The 13595-nt window shown below is 43.2% G+C and overlaps 1 long non-coding RNA gene across 1 annotated transcript; it reads left to right on the top strand.

The window, feature by feature from the left end:
- The first annotated feature begins 166 nt into the window (after positions 1-166).
- Positions 167-5834, top strand: LOC148214780 (uncharacterized). Its single transcript, XR_015797472.1, has 3 exons — positions 167-614; positions 2507-2847; positions 5067-5834. It is a non-coding gene; the product is annotated as an uncharacterized LOC148214780 (long non-coding RNA).
- The last annotated feature ends 7761 nt before the right edge of the window (positions 5835-13595 follow it).

Raw genomic sequence — 13595 nt, 5'->3', positions numbered from 1 at the left:
GCGGGCACGCTCCTGTCTTGCTTTCTCGGCCCAGAAGACCCGCATGGGCTGCCGAGGGGGAGAGAGCATGTGATGGACCGGGGCCCAAATGTATTCTTCGCTTAGTGTTGAGGCACCCCAACCCCAACCTCGTCTGGGCAGCTCACAGGACCAAAAGTGAAGTCCAAAACAACACAATATGAGGACTTCACCCAGAGCCCATTACAAAATCACCACAAATAATTGCGCAATAATTACAAAGCCGTTACAAGGTGGCACACGTCTGAGTGTCCCTGGGCCCAACTGGGAGAGGCCCCGAGGTCCTTTTTTATCCCCTCTCCTGAGATCAAGGATTCTCCACCCCTCCAAGACGGGTATCCACAAGATGCGGCATTTTAAAGGAATAAAAAATAATAATAAACAAGAAACCTGTATGTCTGGACAAGGCAAACTCCATATGCTACAAAATCACACCCAAGAGGGGCTCAGCAGCTCCCCAAACCACTGTCTGGGAGAACAGCCAAGTTTTGAAAGGCTTCCAGAACCCCACCAGGAAGGGAGCCCCGCAGATCTTGGCGAGGGGTGCTCTTCCAGCGGGCAGGTGCCGCACAGCCTTTATGACTCCCACCCAAGAGGTAGGTTGGAACCCAGAAGACAAACTCGAGAGTTTCTGATAGCGAATCGTTCGTGAGAAAAGTTAGGAAGCCATGAGGAAAGAAGTCTAGTGACTTCAAGAGCAAGGGTTACACAGAGCACCCCTTTTTTGCTTTCCTGACCTAGGTAATAGGGTGCCTGGCCCCCCTCTTTTGCACAGGAGCCTGCTTTTCATCTGCCCCTTGTTTGGGACATGGCCAGATTTGCAATCATGGTGTTTTTTACTGACTCTGTGAGAATAACTCAAACATTTCCTTTTCTGTTTCTTTTTCGGGGCCTTCAAGTTAATCTTGATCTCTGATGACAATACCGACACGTCTTTGCTGTTTTCTAGGCAATGTTTTCGGAAGAGGGTTGCTCTCACCTTCTTCCTAGAGCTAAGAGAGAGGGGCTGGCCCAAAGTCACCCAGTTGGCCTCTGTCCCTATGGCAGAATAGTCCAGTGCCCTTACCGCTAGACTGATCTGCTCTCTCACATTACTTGCCCCCCAAAACAAGAAAGGCAGAAGAAAAGCAGTTAGAAGTCTCTGGATCCCCATTAAAAGTCTACCCCAAGACAAATGCAAATAAAAGTCTACCCTAATCAAAGAACTACCCTAATTAGTGAATACTCTAATCAAGGAACTACCAAGGAGAAAACTACACCCACCCCAACACTGGCAGGGCAAGCTACTATATATAAACAGAGAGCAAACCCCACTCCCTTCTAGCACTGATGATGTTACCTAGCTGGGTAATGCAACCTCTGCAAGAAAACAACCAAGATCAGAGAACCCCAAGGACTCCACAAATAAAAGTCTCTTTCAGAACCCCCCTCCAGAGACAAAGGGCAGAGTCATTTCAGCATCCGTTGGCTGGTAGGTGCTGGGCCTTGCTGAGCCAGGAGGTTCGGTAACCAACGAAGGGCAGAAATGCCTCTGAAAAGATGCTGATGTGCAGCGGGGAAGATGATGAAGATCAGATGATTAGGAAAGGAAGTTGGCCAAAGACAGCGCATTGGTGGGGAGGGGAAACCTTGTGAAAACGAAAGCAAACCGCAGAGAAGAATGTGTTTTGGATTGTAGGCATGTATACGTTAAGAGGGCACCTTGTGCAAGCGTGGTCCTCAGTGCATAATTACATCTGACAGGAATTGTGAGAATCTCTCCCCTTAATCCTAATTCGTTAAGTAGGCAGTATTTATAAAGGCTGTTTTAACAAGAACCCACTAATTCCACAAGCACGGAGCACACACTGAACATTAATGATTCCAAGCGCTAATTGTTAGAAACGTCAACTCTTCTCTCCAAATTTCTCCTTTTTAAAAAGAAAACAGCATCGAGGCGCATAACAGACTTGTCCACCTTTCTGTCCTGTACGTGTGCTAAGCACAAGACCTTACTACGTAAAAAAGAAAAAGAAAAAACAACCCTGAAAGACAATAGTCCCTAATTGCAAATTATATTACAATTTGGATTGTGGAAAATTTGGGGCATCCGCTGATGCCGTGTCCTTCTCTCTTGGTTTAATACCTGTACGGAGCATTCGTGTCATCTTCTGCGGTTTCCAGTAAATGGGTCTTTTAGAAAAAGATGCCTCTTTCTGAATGCCACATGTAAAAGTCACAATAACTCGGCGACTCTCCTGTGTCTCTCATTAGGCTGGTGGCGATGCTTATTAATGCTTACAGAGGGTTACTAGGCGTAAGTAATCCTCTTAGGGGTCTGCCAGCACAGGGCGTGTAAATGTTCTCCTTTTACAATAGGAAAACAGGCCAGGAGAAGACTTGCCGGGCGCTTCTGATTTCCCTCTGCTGACTATCGTGAATCCGTTGCCTACGGAAGAGAGCGCAGCCAACGCAGAGTCAGAATCTGTCTTTTTATTATTATTTTTAGCACAAACATGTTTGGATGGTCGGCCCGGCCTTGGTTTTATAACTCTGCATATCCGGCGAAGGAGGAGAGGCAGAACTGGAATCGCTGCTTCGACAGTATCCTAACCGACCAGAGGGAGAAGATCGTGAAGGAGCTAGATGTTCAGAAAGTGCTGTCACCTCTGGTTTGCAAGAGGGTGTTTTCCTGGGAGGAATACGAAGACATTGTGTCCTGCGAGCAGCAAGCTGCGTCTTTGCTGGAGAAACTGGCCTGCAAAGGTCCCGGGGCCTTATCTACATTCTGCTCCATCCTGGAGGAGGTCTGCCCCCACTTGCTCATTTCTGTTCTCCTTGACTCTCAAGGTAAGTTCCCCGGTCCTGCTCTCGGAAATGTTCCAAGAGTCTCAGCAGCACTGCCTCTTCACACCGTTAGTCTATAATTAGAAATTACTTTTTTTCTCCCAGGGGGTGCTTGCTCTTCTTTAAAACAAACACAAAACCCTAAAGAATAGCAAGATCTATAAATCCATCCATCCATCCATCCATCCATCCATCCATCCATCCATCCTATTGTCTGCCCATCCATCTTATTTCTCAGGCTTTTTGGAAGAGACCGGGAAAGAATCATCTGGTTCTAATATGTTGGCCAGTTCTTAATATTTCAAAGCAATGATCAGCTGTCAATTTGCAGGTATGTTGCCATGGTGACAGATCAACCTTTCCCAGCGTGGTGCTTCTCTAGACTGGGCTGCTGTTTCCAACATTCCCAAAGGCCATGCTGGTTGTCGTTTAGGGGAATGGTAGTCCAAACATCTGGAGGGTGTCTGGTTAGGGAAGAGTAGGATAGTTGGACAAAGAGGAAAAAGTCACCTCTGCCCAGAACCTGCTACGTCAGGGCATGTGGGACTCTGAAACTATAGTAGGCTGAATCAAGAAGATAAAGAAAGGAGTATCAGCAGTTGCTGGAGGAAACTTCTGTCAGAGAAGGGTAATGTGTAGCTTAGCTCCAAGGATAGCTATATCTTATGCGCAAGGATAGATAGGTCAGTCCTCACACCCAAACTGGAACACGTGGTTTTAGCTGGTGGCATGCAAAAGACAATAGCTGTAACCTTATTTATTTCACAGAATCTGGGTCACCTTAATATTACAGTCCTATGCACCATGTTCAGTGGGTTTACTCCTTAGTAAACATTGCTTTGGGGATTCCAGCCCTATTTCATGTACTGGCCTGGCTCCAGAGGGTTGAGGACCAGAGTGTCTCTTCATTCACAAGCATTGATATTACTAGAATGGGAACCAAGAAGGAGAAGCTGATTTATTTAAAGGTTGTATGATGTGGTTTTATGATCTTAACTGCACACATCAAATAAAATCCCCAAAATACCCAGTGGGGTTTCTATAGCAATCTGTTTTAATTATAAGAGCTACATGCCCACCAAGGTGTATATTGCTTAAAGAATCAATCAGGGAAGGAAGTCTGAATTCTGGAATAGGCACCACTTACTCCTCCATGATTTCCAACTTATCATCTTCATTATGTATACAATTTACAGACACAAATACAATTATACAGGATTTCCCCTTGATTTACTTAGGAAGTAAAGGCCACGAGGCTCTCTCCAATAATTTACCAGGCAGGCTCATGATATTGACAAGGATGCAAAGGATAGGGGGAGAGAATGAATCATAAACCCCCTCAAATGAATTCTGACATTTGCCAACATAGTGTGTTACGTTGCAGTACTTAAGTACACATTTGGGAATATCACACTGAACCTCCTTCCCTTCCTTTGCCTTTGGCAAATTACAGCATCTCTAGAATAATTTCAGAACTGGGTTTTCAGTCTTTTCTTACAGGAGGTTCAAGCACTCAACAAGTATTCTGTCAGCCTACTCATGCAAGCCAATATTACTTTTATTTTAAGTTTATAGTAACAGTATAAAGTAAACAGTATTAAAGTTACAGAATCTTGCAAGTCTGACTGCACTTCCCCCCTCCCTCCCTTTATCTTCAAGAGAATTAGGGGTGTGCTGGCCGAGACACTTTCTCAAATTACATTTCTGGCCCAGACTCAGGTTTCTTTTATCTGATCGCTGTCTTGTGCAGCTCTTCCTTCTGTCCCTCAAGGTCAGTCCTTCTGTCCATTACGTCTTCAGCCCCTCAATCACCTGAAAAAATATTCTGTCCAAGTATCCTGGGATTTTTTGATTGATTATGTGCCATCAAGTTGTTGTCAAGTCTTAATGACCACATAGATAGATATTCTCCATGATGATCTGTCCCCAACCTGGTCCTTCAGGTCTTCCAAGGGTGCACCCATCACCACTAACTGAGCCTATCCACCTTGTTGCTCTTCCTTCTTCTTCTCTTTCCTTCCACCTTTCCCAGCATTAGAATCTTCTCTAGAGAACTAGGTCTTCATCCAAAATAGGATAATTTCAGCCTGGTTCTCCTAGGCTAGGGTTTATTATGTACATATTGTCATTTCTTGTGGAAAAGCACTGTATTTTTTATTGTACGCTCCTAACTTGGAAGCCTCAAGGGGCACAATTCAAGGATTTAATTTCTTCCTATCCAGGTGGGTTTTCCCAGACCTTCTTGGAGGACACCCCTGAGAACTCCAAAATGAGAAGAGCTTCAGAAATGGATAATCACGATCCCAGCAAAACCAGTGATGTGGAAGGAAACTCTTTATCTGAGGACCCGCTAAATCACACCTTCAACAAGCACAGGTTAAAAGTTGGATGATTTTTCTCCCCCATTTTTCCACTTGGCGCAATTGTAAAATATTTTCTTCTCATGCTATGAATGTTCAGCAGACAGGCATTTCCCCCTGTTCTCCCACCCCCATCTCTGCAGCCTAAATAGGGGATAAGCTTTGGACCAGCAAGTTGCTTTGGAGAATGGCAGATGGGAATAGAGAATTTGAGTTAGAGCTGCTTCAGGAAGTTGTGATGCGATCAAAGCTAGCAAAAGACATGCCCCTCTTGAACTAGGGTGTCTCTGGTGGCCCTCTCTGCTGGATCTACCTGGCAGAACTGTACCATCCATCTAGGATCCCCCAAAATTGGAGTCTAGAACACATACGCCACCCAGAGTCGCTTGGAAAAAGGGAGCTTAAATTTTGTCAATAAACTAAATAAATAAAATAATAAGCAGCTGTTGGCTAAACCATGAGAAGTGTCCAGCAATAGAGTAAGGTGGCAGGGTTTCCTTTGCTCAGGGTATTTTAGCAAATGCAAGGTACGTACTTATTTCTATTTTGACTCCTTCCCGCGTTCCCCAAAGGATGTATTTGCTTCCTAGTATAGCTTACAGCCTTGGCATTCTTGTGGTCTCTGTCCAACTGCTAACCAAGGCCAATCCTGCCTTGTTTTTGGAAAGAATCGTGCACCTGGCCTGTTGAAGGGTGTGATATAGAGAAACGCCATTGCCCAAGCAAAGCCCTGCTCGTGAATAATCCTAAGGATATTGAAACTAGAGAAATGCTACGCCTGGTATCCAACATTATCATGCAGCTATTATTTTTCTTTTTAATGTATTTGCATGCGTGTGTGTGTAGAGCAAAAAAGAAATGGAGGAATTCTGCAAAGAAAGTAAGGTCTGGGTGTGCTGGACGCCTTCTCTAGCAGAAGAACGTGCTGATTATTTGGGGGCAGAAAATCAGAGACCAAAAAACCCGCCTTTTTAATCAGGCTTCCTACCCAATGTCAGTTTTGAACTCTCATCCTTGATGTTGTGAATACAGCATTTCCAGAAACAAATGGCTTTTTAGCCTGTATCTTTTTTCAGACACACTTAGGAGCAGAGGGGTGTGTATGTGTATGTGTGTGTCCATCCTTTATTGAAGGATTGAATGGAGAACTCAGAAGATTTGGGGAAAGAATTCATCTTGATGTTGATGCTGAGAAATTCTGTTGGGTGTTTCATAGGCTAAGAGGGTTGAAGAAATGGAAGATACTTCCAAGGTTAAAATAGGAAACGAAGATAGAGCAACAGGAAGCTATGATTCTGTTCGTTGAACTGTGGGGAGCTTTAAGTGCAGGGCAACTTACATTTTTGCTATATTTAGAAAACAGAAGTGGAAAAAAAATGGATCCTTAGGGTGCCAGCAGATTTCCTAGAGCAACTGAGTCACAGTGAGGGTCTCCTTCTCTCTTCTTCCTACTCACCATCTCTCCTGCAATGAAGGAACGCCTTCTCCAAAATCAGATGAGATGAGATGAGATGAGATGAGATGAGATGAGATGAGATGAGATGAGATGAGATGAGATGAGATGAGATGAGATGAGATGAGATGAAAAACACAGTTCCAAGCAAAGACATGAACACCAGGTATCTCAGACGGTTAACCAACCATCAGCTAACAACAAAATGGTGGACCTGCTGTAGTAACAATATATTTGACTAGACAACTAGTAAGTTGAAGATGAAGCAACATTCGCTAAGCTCTTTTCTAGAAGAAAAAAACCCATAGCCTAAATTTCCATCTGTTTCATGGTTTGATGATGGTCTGTGAAATTGTTAGCCTTGGAGAATGCCCTGATTCTTTCAATACAGAAGTTCGGTCACACCTTTTTGCTTGGTTTTTCTGGATTAATTAACACAAACGTGTACAAGTCTGTTCTGTACCAGCTGTTATTAATGCAGAGTAGAAATCTTTCTTCACACATCATCAGGCATTGAAGGGATGGGAAAAACGACCCCTCTGCCACCCTGAGGATTGTATGATGGTAATTAATTTGGACAAAATGGTCTCAGAAATGTCTCCGTTCATGTGTTGTTATCTCTGGGAACCCTTAATGGACTTTAGCTGATCAGGACTGAACAACAAGACTTTAAGGATCTGTTTAGAGATGGGAGATGGGAACAAGAGATCATTGGTTGTATTTTAAGAGAAGGTGATCAGTTGCTAAAACTGTTTATACTTGTTGTGATGAAGGGGTAAGTCAATTCTTTCTATATTTATTTCCTTTTCCTTTATTCTTTTTTATTCTTTCTTTTTTATTTTCCTTTCTATTTCATTTCTTTCCTGCACTTTCTATTTTTTCTTTTTAGTCCTTTGTTTCTTTTTAGTTTGTATTTTTATCTTTTTAATTATATTTTTTAATAAAATTACTATAAGAATAGTTTAAGACCAAAAAAAAAAAAAAGGAATGGGTCCATTCAAAGTGTTATATTAGAAGAAAGGTTTTGATCTGTCTGACCCAATCAATTGCCTACCACAGCGTTTCTCAACCATGGCCACTTGAAGATGTGTGGACTTCAACTCCCAGAATTCCCCAGCCAGCATGCTGGCTGGGGAATTCTGGGAGTTGAAGTCCACACATCTTCAAGTGGCCATGGTTGAGAAACGCTGACCTATCAGGTTAATTGGGGAGACTCCCATTTTCCATAACAACTTTTGGAAAATTCCAAAAGTGTGATTTCAGATGTTTGTCAGTTGGACCTGGCTGAGGACTCAGGGTGTGAGCAAGAATTTCCTCCAAGAAAATGCACGAACTGAAAGGAACTTGTATAATTTATAATGTGAAAATATAACCCGAAGCCGAGCAAATACGCTGCCTGCATAAATTCACACCGTACCGAAAACCACGGTAACAGTTTCTCTTATCAACTGGGTAGCCAATTAAAAGCAACCAATTTGGTCTATAAATATAACTATGCTGTGACAAGGATCAGCGCGAAGGAACCTGTAAGAAATCCTTAAGCTGCTGCAAACGAAAAAGGCATATGCAAAGCAAATATTAACCATATATCTATAACCACCTCTGTTTGCCAAATAACTTTTTTTTCTTTTTTATTGATTAGAACTGTCCCTGAAAAACCATCTATTTACCTAGTTTAAGGTTGCCTTCTTTTGCTGTTCACCAGATTAGCCAGGTTCCCGTATTGCCTTAAACCACAATATACTTTATTTGGACTGTGTGAAACCAGACTTTCTGAACCGTAAACCATGTTTTATGGCTTACAGTTTTGTGTAAACTCAGCCGTTGTGACTTACTCAGCCAACCATCGTGAAAAAAACTATGACTTAGCAAGAATATAACCTCACCTTGTCTAGAGTGGTAGTTTCAGTGTCTGGATTAAATCAGGAAGGGAAATGTTGCTCCTCACCATTTTTTTGCCCAACCAGCTGCCCTCCCAGATATATTATACTACAACTCCCATTATTCCCATCCCAATAAAGGGATTGCACCAATGTGTGTCACACAATTTCTCTTGTGGCCGTTAAGCATCACCTCTCTAGCCAACACCAACCAGATGTCATTACTTGATCCCCAAAAGCTAAGCAGGGTTGGACTTTGTTAGGGCTTAGACGGGAGGTTACCAGGGAATCTAGTAGCTGTGTTCTGCACCAGGAAGTCAAAAAAAAAAAAAAAATCCCAGGAAATAGTGACAAATTACTTGCCAAGAAAACACCACAGATGCATCCATGAAGTCACCAGGAGATGAGTCAACGTGATGGACAATGTATCGTTCCTGTTATTATTCATAAAATTCTTAGCTTTTTCTAAGCATGGAACTAACGCTTAAAGGTAAAATGGTCTGCTCCCAGTTCAATATGCAAAATATAATATGGTAAAGGAGCAGGGAGGGAAGAAAACAGCAAGGGTTGGAGCAGGCAATCTGTCACCGTCATGGGAGTGGCTGATCTTTGCTGCTCTTCCCCCTGCCGTGATGTTCTTTCAGAGAAGCAAAGGCTACAACTTCCCAGTGGTCTGATGGATGGACGAGGCCAGGTTGTGCTGCTTTCCAGCTCTGCACAATGGTTAATTGGAGCAGAATGTTCTTCTGAAGAGGATGGAAGGAAAAAGGTCCTTGCTTCTACTTCTTCTCTAGCAAGAGATCAGATCAGCTGGTTGCTTCTTTGCCATCGTCTTCCGTTGGTCGTTGGCTTCTTCGCTAAAGAGGATGATCAGTCAACCATGAGCCCAAAATACTTGAGTTTTGTTGGATCTGGCCACTAGATGGTACTGTATTAATGTAATTAACCAGCTTGCGTGGTAGCCATTTGAAGATGATCTGTGATACTGTACTCTTCTTCTGAAAAAAGCACTCCATCTTCTCTTTGATGTACACCTGCTGGACTTCTACCAGTGGCAGTTGGTTTCGATGTCCCCAAGCAATAGAAAGACTCAAGGAGCCACAGTAGGATTCAGGTGATTTGGGATGTTCTGAAATTTATTTCACCACCAGAAAGATACTCACTCAAATCAAGTCATAGCAACTGTTAGAAACAGGTGTTTAGATTTGTCACCTGCCCTGCCAGTCTCTTTTATCTGAGTAAGATAAGGTCTCTTTTCTGTCAGGAGTTAAGTGAATACTATCACCATATTTTTCCAAATAATTTAAGCCACACCTGATCATTTTCTGTTCCCCAAACAATAATCATTTAATGTCATTTGTCTTTTTGTGGTAGGAATGTTGCATGTTTCCTAGTACAGAATAACAGTCAGGTTGGTAGCAAGTCCACAGATTGGGCTAAGCCATAATTTGATTCTGACTCTGCATTTTGTGAGTGCAAACATTGTGGTTTATAGATAACAACGTATGACTTCGTATTATATGCAAATGGGGCTCATTTGATAAATCACAGTAGTAAACCATGGCTTGACACTATGTGTGAACCAATATTTAAGGGGTTTCCCAGGAAACCAAAACACCTTAAGATCCTCCCTGTAAACAGGACTAAGAGGACTCCATGAGTATCAAGCTACAACAAGTGAAGAGGTAGCTCCTTTGCTCAGTCAACCCTCTTGAGATGAATGGGTGGTGGCCACGAAAGTTGGATTTGTCTTATCCAACCTGAACGTGGTTGTGGAAAGGCTGTGGCTTCTGGGTTTTCGACAGTCAGGTCAAGAGGAAGTACAGAAAGAGGAGGTCATTCTTCTCACTTGTCACAATACTGGGCCAGGGTTAAGCTTAGCATCTTAACTGAGGTCCCAGGAAACTGAGAATCACGCCTGTGAAGGAATGGTTGGATGAAGGCCGCACTCGAGGAGATAAGCGTTCCCTTAGCCCTCAACAGGAGCGTGGGAAGTTTAAGAAGATGAGACTGGCACCACCCTAAGGAATTCACGGTGTTGTGGCTTGCTGGCTTGGGAAGTTAGATTCAGTCTGGAGAGATTCTGTCTTGAGGTGGAAGCTAATAAATGCACAGAACTGTATCTGCCCTGTCTCGGGGAGTTCTTTGGGCTGAACGTGACACGCCCGATCTGATCTGGCTATAGGGTTTTAATAAAATTTGTCAGGGTTAGGGTTAGGGTTAGGGTTGGAATCCTTCCATTGTGAGCAATAGCCCCTAGCCACTTCTTTTCTTCATTAAAGGTTTCAATCTGCCCCCTCAAAGGTTTCTCTCCTCTCCTCCCTCCCCTTCCAGATCTGGACTACAAAAATCCAGATGACATCTAGATGGCAACCAAGAGAAATAGACACATTGGATCCTTTTTTTGCAGTCCAGATGTGGTAGAACTGTTTCAGCTGCTGGTGAATTGTGGACTGCCTACTTTTTGTGGGCAACGCAGACGGCATTATACAAATAAAGCCAATATTTTCAAATCCACACATAGGTTATGAAGATATTACATTTGAAATGCCTGCTGATTGTTTTAAACCTTAGGTTTTTAATCTTTTAAAACAAGATTAAAATAATCTTTTAAATTCCTCCGCTGCTGTCTGCACATTACATTTAAGTGAGATGAAAGCGATTGAGAGAGAGAGAAAAGAGAAGTTTAATGCTGGAAATGATTTCTTGGGGAGAGTGGAAGTGCCACGGGGTGGAACACGCAGATCACAGATAACTTAATTGATTCCTTTTCAGACTCTTTGTGGAGAAATAGGAATTAACAACTTGGAAAGGACCGATAATATCTGTCAGAGCTCAAACATTAATTTAGCCCTTTTTAATCGGATCCAATCTTCTACAATCTGAGAAAGGAAATGCTGGGTAGGAATGTTCTAAATACCTTTTTATTGCTCAGGCCTTACCTCTCTTTCCTCAATGCATTCCTTGGCCTACGATTAATCTGCTGCAGGTGGTGGATGTTAAGGGTCAAGAGAAGACTTATTACATTATAGTCATGCCTTGTGAGTTTGGGAAGGGGCCAGGGGGTTAAATGGGGATGGCCAGTAGGCTGTGTCCTCCAACAGAGATAAGGGTGAGGACTGTACTTTCTTGGAAGCTTCGCTCCAGTCAGAAGATGCAAGAGCCCTATGATGGAGCTGTTGGAGGAAAACAGAAGTCTTGCTCGTGGTGTGTGGTACACCTTTTTTCAGGCACACAAGACTTCCGTAAGGACTACACTCCAGAAAGTTACCAACCCTCCTCCGACTTCATTCAGATCTCTCCTCCAAACCCATCTTTTCTTTGTAGTCTTTGACTCAACTAGGTATTTCCCACACCCTGCTGCAAACTAAACCTGTCATTTTAGGCTGGCTTCATGATCCAGTACAGCCATCCGTAACCTATGGGTTTGGGATATCTTGGACTATAAATCCCATCAGCTCCGTTCAGTAAGCCAAGATGAGAGTAGCTTAAATTTTAAAAATACCATCTGTTAGATCATCTTAAGAGTGCAGAATGCCCAGGATTCTTGTAAAAGAACACCACGATTTGGATGAACGTTATATTTGGTTGTGCTGAGGTGTGTTTAGAAATGTGATTAGTTTTCAAACGGTCAAGCTTTAAGACAAAGCCAATTAGTGCTCAGAATTGACTTCTCCTTTTCTATCGTCACATAACTGCCTTTATTATGATTTAAACGCTACTGAATATCTGAAACGTGATTAGGGATCAGTAAATCACTTCAGCCATTACCTTGGGAAGAATAAACAAATGCAAAACCATCAAACTGCTGACTGAGTGCTTAGAAATCACCGCCTGGTTGTCCGGTATGGTGGAGGTAACACGTCGCATGAAAGCAACTCAAATACCCCTCCTTTGGACAGCGACAGAAGGGGAACCAGAACACAGAACTCAAAAAGAAAGAGCTATAAACATTTTAAAGGATTGAGATGAACTCACAACACTCTGCATTCTGCACTTTATGGGTTATGTCTTAGCACCTTCTTCATCTCCCCTACCCAAATCACAGGAACAGGACTTTGCTGACAGTTCTGGGAACTCACTGGATCTGTTCACACCTATCACCTCCTGCAACAGTAATTTATTTCTCTGGCAGGAACGTGCTTCTTTCCCAGAGACTTAGTCCATGCTACAGCATCGATCCAGAGCACAGGAGAGAAATGTGTCAGGACTGAATTGGGAGCCCCCGTCTGAACAGGCACAGCCCAAAATACTTGGGTGCCTGAGGGACAGAAGAAGTCAGTGCCTCTTCCAATTCCATGACAGAAACTGAATGGCCCCGAAACTGAATTTATCTGCAACCCGGTGAATGGAATAGAGTCCTCCATAGCACCAAGAGCAACTAACTCAGGAAATATGGAGTAGGCTGCATGTCCCACGCAACTTGGTTCTCCTGAGAATCCCTAAGACGCTGCCCTTGCCTTCTCTGAACATCTGACTAACGGTAGGGCTGATGCAAGAGCTAAGATAAACCAGGAGCTGCAATTAGCACTAGATCAGTAAAAACAAGGAACGGCACCCAAAATCAAGATTAAGTAATTCATTGGGGAAGAAAGGACATCTCAAAAATACTAGGAAGGCACCAAATGCAGAGGAGTTCAAGACTTCTCTTGGCACATGGTCTGCTTTTGCTGGCTGACATTCATGACACCTCCTCCTCCTCTCCTGTGGGTGATTTTGATTTTGAATATGGTGCAGAAATTCCCTTGGGGCACGACATTCTCTTAGGCCCAACCGAAGCAATATTTGTTTACCGTGGTCTGTTAAATAAGCTGCAATTGGTTGGTTCATACATTGTGCTCAGCTCTAAGTCAGAGTTGGCACGTTGTTCTGCCAGGTTTCCATCATACGTTCAGCCCAAACTCAACAGAACACATTACGGTTTAGTGAATCCATATCTTGTGGAAAGATAGGCATAAAAGCAGCACTTCGAAACGAAATGTACGCTGTAAGAGGTGGAGGCGAGGTGAAGGGGAATGTCCATTTTCCATTTGCATAGCAGAATGGTGGAAATGCCAG

The sequence above is a fragment of the Python bivittatus genome, unplaced genomic scaffold (assembly GCF_059951505.1).
Source record: "Python bivittatus isolate LINGU-HERP-01145 unplaced genomic scaffold, Pbiv_v1 ctg000530_np1212, whole genome shotgun sequence".
Lineage (NCBI taxonomy): Eukaryota > Metazoa > Chordata > Lepidosauria > Squamata > Pythonidae > Python > Python bivittatus.
This window is presented reverse-complemented; position numbering and strand designations above follow the sequence as displayed.